Source organism: Diadema antillarum, unplaced genomic scaffold (genome assembly GCF_040938485.1).
Source record: "Diadema antillarum isolate AM-2024a unplaced genomic scaffold, OU_Dant_1.0 seq00000036_RagTag, whole genome shotgun sequence".
Taxonomy (NCBI): Eukaryota; Metazoa; Echinodermata; class Echinoidea; order Diadematoida; family Diadematidae; genus Diadema; species Diadema antillarum.
Window position 1 is genome coordinate 327,790 of NW_027271150.1, and position 6,081 is coordinate 333,870.

Consider the following 6,081-nt stretch of genomic DNA (forward strand, 5'->3'; position numbering starts at 1 on the left):
TCACCTAAAATAAGGTATCATTGTACAATATTGAACACTTGTAATCCTTCCGAGTTTTGCCAGATGTAGCAACAACTAATGCATGCAAACTGAATTTCTTATAGAGTGATTTCATGTGACGTCATGTTGGCCACCATAATGGTGGCTTCCATAGCAAAGGCGATCAATATTCATTCATGCATGCCTCTCTAACAAAGGTGTTCTTTTGCCTTCGGTTTCCCTGAAGTAAACATTGCTGCAGCTTTTGTATGCAGTCTTGATTTCTAGTCGGTTTAGGCAATTGACTTCATTAGGCTGCGTTCACATAGAAGTATACGGTATTCGCTATTCGCTATTCGCTATCGGGCACCCAGTACACCATCACCCGCACCGTCAACTCGCTATCCCATGCAGTGAGGATTTCTTCCTCCTACATCCCAGCAAATCTTATCAACAATTTCTAAACTGCATCAGAATGTCAGTCTACATGCTTATTTTAGCTAAAGGGCAAATCCAGACCAAAATTGTCATTATTTCATAAACGAGAGACGGTATACGCTGCAAGAAAATCGAACAAGTTCGATTCCCACTTTGCTATACTATTCTATGCTATTCGGTACATTCAAATAGTGCCCTCTTATGTGAACCGGTGTTAGGAAATCCTATCGTTCGATTCAAGCTATTCGCGTGCCCTCGAAAACGAGCCCCAAATACCCAAATAGTATACTTCTATGTGAACGCAGCCTTATGGTGGGCAATCGTGACATCACTGCTAACACTCTATAACAAGATATGATTGTCAGTTGCAGGTTATCTTAATAATTTGTTATGAGGTCAAGGGAAGAATTATCCATAAGTTTGACTTGGCACATTAGTGAACTAATCTATTTAACTCCATCTACTCTAATGCCGTGGATTTATCAATGATGGGCTGCAGATGTTTCATGGAAAAAGAAGTTGAACCAATTGAGCTTCTACCCACAAGTTTTTCAAAGTACAGTACATCAATTACATAAAGGTGAAAATGTACAAAATAACTCTGGGTCCCGTAACCCTAGGGATCAATGATTCCCATCAATTTTGTTTTATTTTTTTTTAAGATTTTCCCCCTAGTCCAAAGAAGATGGATGCAATGAATTTGAGCACATGCATATGTACTGCATCAATGCTAATCAAAGGGGTGACAAAGGTATGTGGTAACTTAATCACAACATGGAGACATGATCTTCATCCCAAGAGCATGGATGACCATTGGAAGATTCTACTATTTAGCTGCTATTTGTAGCATTCCCACCCACCCCCCCCCCAAAAAAAAAAAAAATGAGGGAAAGAAAAAAAATTACATACAAGTGTCTGTCAACAGTTTTCTCTCTTGAATATTAGACCATAAAAAGGTTTTATTAAAGCAAGTCAGAATTGCCTGGAGAGAAGGGGGTGCTTAATCATGAGCGCAGCCAGATTCGTATCATACGGAATGCCAAGCTGTGTGTGGCCAAACATTCTTTGATATGCTTGGAACACCTCACAGATGAATGTATTGATTAACATGTGGCCATGAAGAGGAGATTTTTTTGACTATATAAGTCAAAACTATTTTCAGTTACTAGTATATACAACAATCAACAATTTAAAGCATTAACAATCACACATTCTATGCAACAAACTCTTTTCATCGGTGAGCCCTGTTTTACTTTTACTGTTGAGATGCTGCAGTACATCCTGGTAACAGCTTCATGCTAAACTACCGCTGAGCCTGATGAGGCTTGGTGGGAGCTGCAACTACTCTCTCTCTCTCTCTGCCTGAGGTGATTTGTGGTGTCATAGCTCCTCAAGGTCTTCAAACGATACTCGATGAATCCATGATCCTTGCCATACAGGTATACTCCTGAAATATAAGAATGCATTGTAAGTCAAAGCTTTTTCTTGAGTCTCAACAAATTTGACTTTGGCACAGAGTTAACTATAACTGATGAAGATCTGATAGCAGTAGAAATACATGTAGTGGCATTCTTATGGAAGAAAACGAGAATAGGTTTATTATAAATGAACGGCACAACTGGCATGTTGGAACTTAAGTTACATTATGTTATGTTGAAGTTAACGTTCATCGAACCTAAGTCATGGAATCAGGCCAATCTGCACACAACTTTATTAGACATCTATGAGGAGGTACATCACAATCCCCACATTGCCTGTATGTTTGCACAATGAGTTAATTAAGAAATAGGTGCAATTTCCCTGTAAAGGCCATTTTTTTTTTTTTTTTTTTTTTGGGGGGGGGGTCATGCCCATAATCTGAAAAACTTTGGGTCCTTGCCCCCTACCTAAACAAGGATGATCAACTCCTCGTTTGGTTGCTTAATTCTGTCCACTAGCTCTTGAGAAAAGTTGAAAATGTTGAAGTTTTTGCAAGCTAGATGAATAAGATACCATGTATGTCACTTAATCTTTCTGCTAAAGAGGGCTAAAAAAGGTTGTAGATCACATAAACTTACGAGTATAAACTTACATGTCCTTTTGCACCTTGTGTGATGTCTCACAAAGTGGGGTACTGCATCGCAACTGCCTTGGCTACAACATCCTTTGCTCACTACTTGGTATCTGAATTTAAAAAGAAAGCAAGAAAATGTTAATCATATTCTACGATGCAAACATCAAAAATTTGGCCCTCATTTTAATCTTTTAAGGGGCTGAACTATTTTTATGTTTTTTTTTTCTTGGCATTAATTTCTATTGCTATTCAGTACCACTGTTTCAAGTACATTTATTGCTACTTGAGCCAGATATCAGTTAATACATATGAAAATTTCATGCAGATAGGTTAAGTGTGAATGTGCACAGTTAGTAGAAAAATTTATACAAGATGTGATTATCCATTGAACTTCATGGCACATCAACTCCCACTTTTCTATTAATCATTGTGATGACTAAATCATAAGTAACAGTATTAGGACTACAATGTATTATCAAATCAATATACATGTGGCCCGATGGGGCTACCACGAAAATAAGTCAGCGTGGAGTCTTGTACGTACACTCTGTTTACATGTTTCATACAAGTATACCAGTCTTTATTTTTAAATCTATAACCATCACTTCATTAACAATGTTATACTTACTGGTCCCTTCTACTTTCTTTCCTTTTTTTTTGGGGGGGGGGGCAAATTTTAGTCTGCTTTTCTCTATACTTGAGAAGACCCCCCCAAAAAAAAAAAAACAAACAAACAAACAAACAAACAAACAAATGAACAGGCAAATTACATGGTTATATATTTTATGAAAATGTACATTGTAGTACAAGACATGACAATGGGAAACTGGTATTCCAGAACAATTTTCAAATTATAATAATAATATATGAATGATAATAATATTTTAACTAATTGAACTTACGCTGTACAGTTTTCTGCTTCCACTTTCAACAACAAATATGCTGCAATGATCTGGATGTGCAGATGTCTCCTCGGAACAGTCAGAACTCCTTCCCTCAGCTTTTGAAGTATCTCTTCCCCCTTGAAGTGATGTGTGTGTTGAATTCCTGGGCAAATAAATAAGATTTAATGGTTTTATGAATAATACAAATGGCATGAGGATAGTCGGTTCCTCCAGTTTACATTATAAACTTGAAGAGCAAAATCATTTAACATACATATTTGACACAAGCAACAGCTCTACTTACACAACTCAAGACTGACCATAACATGGTTTTCACTTCTGTCGATACGGCAAGTACACGGTACACATTTTTCTTAAATACAAGTACTAACCTGTCAAGACATTCATTGTCAGAGGGAAGGACAGCTCCAAAACTGCTCCATGAAGTATCTTGAAAATCATTTCTTCAAACAAAATAAAACCAACCAAGCATTCAGTCTCTTAATGTAGCCTCTTATGTAATTACTAAGACTCTAGAATGTAAAATAAATATAAATCAATTTCAAACTAGTCTCCCTTCATTAATCATTGTGGAAAACAACAGAATAGCTTACAGCAGGGTTAATGCAATGGAAGTCCATATCTCAGAGGCTCCTTCGCTGATGTTGGCCCGGTGTTTCCAGCATTCGTCAACCCTGAATTCAATGGCTAGTCGTTGTATGACCACATCTGGTACTTTGCAATCTGGTGATCTGCACCCTCTTCGTGTGACAGAGACTGTACAGCTCTCAATATCTGTCTTTGTTCTCCAAACGATGACCCCTACACCGAGTTCCTTTAAATCACCATCACTCCCGAAGAGCTGTCATGTCTACGTCCTTATCTGGAGGAAAGTATGAAAACACAAGGTTCAGAAATGGATTTAGAACTCATTTCCACAAGACAATATGCAGTTGTTTTGTCCACACAAATACTAAGTGAGCACCAATACAAAAGCTAGTAGGCCTAATTACTTTTTTAGCTACCGTACATCAGCATATTTAATGTTAGAATTAAAGACCCAAAGATGATCTCTGCCAAATTTCAATACCTACGGTCACCTGTAACGTTCATAAAAAACAATGTTGAAAAAAGTGCCAGTCATCGTCTGCTACAAGGGGGATCGATCTCCATGATGTGTGAGCACGCTGATCTTCAGCTAGAAGTGTGATGTCACAGTGGACCAACACTTCACACGAACAGTACACGCATCATACTTCTTACCTAGTACAGTAGTAGATGATCACGACACATGACGTGGGAGCTAGTGTACGTGGTATTCTCCCAGCTGTTTGGATGCTCAAATGTAGCGGCAAATAAGATTCCTTTTTACTACATACAGTGTATATAATGAACAATAATCATAAATCACCAAATTTCACCATTCTTTATTACCGTACTGATCGAGATCACCATCTCATCTGGCAACGCACAGACCAGTGTCAGTGATTCGGCTGTCAACTCAACAATAGCAATGTAGAGTACGTGTCTGGCGCTTCTAATTTATTGCTTTAATTAGCACAGCTTAGTAACAGTTAGGACCTTATAGTATAAGTTCGATCTCTAACGCTACACTCGACCACAGTAATCTCTGTGTGATGATATGCTTTCATACGAATGTCAATTCAATGACTAACGACCAATGTTTCATTCATCACCCATTTTTTTTTTTTTTTGAATAGTTCAAGCCCTAACCGTTAGATCCCAACGTGTACAATTAAAGTGTTGTCTAAAGACTCAACGTATTATTAGATCCCAACACCTTGCGTGTACCATCAGCTGAGTTTCGGCCTCCGATTCTAGCTGTTCGTAAGGTGTTCTATGGTATGACCAGTACAAACCATTGTACATTAATTGTTCGAAGGAGCGCCAGTACAGGCCCGGGGTTATTCGTATAGAACCCTAAAGGTAACTTACTTATGGTCGTTTACGGAGAGGTATAATTACTACAGTAGATCGATCTATGGTCTATAATTGCTTACCTTCAAAAATGTGAATAATATCTCCGCCCCACTCAATTTGAAGACAGACATTTTCTCCCGTCCATCACGACATCCAGGCTCTGCTTCTCACGATTGCACTTACACGCACGTAAATCTGTGATCCTATACATAATACACGCACGGCTAGCACACAGCACGCAATTATTACACACAGTCCACGCACAGGCGACGCGTCGCTCTTCAGGTAAACCTGCCCGCGCCCAAGCCAGGGGAAATTGCTGCTGGTGATTGGCTTAGAGTAAACACATGACAGGGGAATTCTCAATTTCTATTGGCCTAGCCAAACGCGTTTAATTATGTATTCACTCGGAATTCACTCGGCTTAATTTTCACTCGGAATTCACTCGGCGAATGGGTTTCACACAAATTTCACTCGTTACAAGAGTGAAATTCACTCGACAACGAGTGAAAGTCACTCTTAATTGAGTGAAATTTTATTCACTCCTTGCAAGGAGTGAATTATTCACTCGAATTTTTTTAGAGAGTATATATGTGAAAATAACAGATATAAATAAACATGTTTATAAAACAAGGCATAAAGGACGTCTACTTTACTTTCTACAAAACTACTGTCTTTCTTCCTTGGTTTTGAAGAAAACTGAAACATAATTATTCTGGCAAATTTGGCTAGTTTTTTTCAAATAGCAAGCATTAGCTGAATTGAATAGTTTGGCCATATGTAATG

General features: G+C 38.2%; 1 long non-coding RNA gene across 2 annotated transcripts; it reads right to left on the minus strand.

Moving 5' to 3' along the window:
• Positions 1-1,765: 1,765 nt before the first annotated feature.
• On the minus strand, positions 1,766-5,462 carry LOC139725385 (uncharacterized). 2 transcript variants are annotated; one of them, XR_011710543.1, is made up of 5 exons: positions 5,376-5,462; positions 3,969-4,237; positions 3,373-3,517; positions 2,489-2,580; positions 1,766-1,864 (listed from the first exon to the last, which is right to left on the minus strand). It is a non-coding gene; the product is annotated as an uncharacterized lncRNA (long non-coding RNA). The 2 variants fall into 2 exon arrangements; XR_011710542.1 differs by lacking the exon at positions 5,376-5,462 and having other exon boundaries at positions 3,969-4,348.
• Positions 5,463-6,081: the final 619 nt, after the last annotated feature.